Below are 1,431 nucleotides of genomic sequence, written 5' to 3' on the forward strand. Positions count from 1 at the left end.
TTTCTCATCATCAATGACATTTTTATTCACTGTCCTTTTGTATCTCTACCATAAGGGGTCAATATAGAATGGAATTGATATAAACATAGTATTGAAGATGATGTAAAGAGGCTTATGTCTGAATAGCCACTTGATGGCTTTGAGAGCAGGAGAGAGACACTATTGATTTTGAATATCAGTTGTTGTAAGTGAATTGCAGATCATCTTTATAACAGTTTTGCTGGAAAAATTAAACGGGTTAATGAACATGAATATTTTTGTTAATTATACCTTTCTATGTAAGAACTGAGCATTGTGATTTTAGAGGGGGGAGTTGAAGAAACACTCAGAATAGATGATTTGTCCAATGTCAGAAATGCACTTAATTGCCTAAGAACTGTACACAACAAGTGTAACTTGTGTGATGTGATTGGGATTTTTTCAATAGAAAGAACCTTTGTATACGTGTCACCTCGCTGTGAAGTACAGGGCCTGGCACAAGTAACGCCCCTGTTTTATTACAAAAATTTTTATTAGAAAATCATAAACATGTAATTCTGTAACATAACAATATCACACTCAAGCATATCACATGACATTTTAGGTGAAACATTCAAATGAAAACTATAACGTGTGACACCCATATTATTACCCTACCAACCACCATCAAACAGACCTTCCTTCTGCAGGAGCCTGTGTTCTGTTGGTAAGATGAGCCCTGAACAATCACCAGTTTTCTCCTTCTCCATGTTCTCTTTAGGGCAGGTATGGAAAAGAAAAAAATAGTATTAAATAAGTTTATTGTATTAATTTACTAAATTAAATGAGACTCAGTTATACCCCCGTCAGTGTGAAAATGACTAAATGATATTCTTCAAGAGTAGACAATAACAAAACATGTTCATTACCAAGAATTCTCAAAGACATTTTTAAGATCAAGGCGGGAGAAGGTATAGGTGAAAGAATCGAGAGATTTAATTTCAGGATATTTGATTCAGAAAGTAGTCAGGCTCCGTTTTATGAGTTGTAAAACGCAAGTGTTTAGGAAAAGAAACATGCTAGAGACTTAAAAAAAAAATTCTGGGACTCTGGGGAGCTTTGTCAGTGCAGTGGTTTGGATCAGCTGGAATTATGGCCCAAGTTCAAGAGCAGATCCAATGGGCCTGAGGATCTAGTGTGTGGGTCTTCAGCTGGTCCCTCAGTTACAGCTTTCAGAGCAGCTGACAGGATCCTCTCTTTGATCCACTTACCTGTAGAATAAAAAGCATTATTGTAAGGAGGGTCACGTGAAAGTCTCTAAAACTGTTCATTCCTCACCAATTAAAACAGAAAGAAACAATGTCTTACATGAGAAGTCAGAGATCGGTGACCTCGTCAAAGATGGAAAGAGGTGGCAGGCCTTATTTATGAACCTGCATAGTCCCTGACACCCCAGGCGGGTTATGCTCGGCA

Source organism: Sturnira hondurensis, unplaced genomic scaffold, assembly GCF_014824575.4.
Source record: "Sturnira hondurensis isolate 20B ecotype Veracruz unplaced genomic scaffold, ASM1482457v3 Scaffold0003801, whole genome shotgun sequence".
Classification (NCBI taxonomy): domain Eukaryota; kingdom Metazoa; phylum Chordata; class Mammalia; order Chiroptera; family Phyllostomidae; genus Sturnira; species Sturnira hondurensis.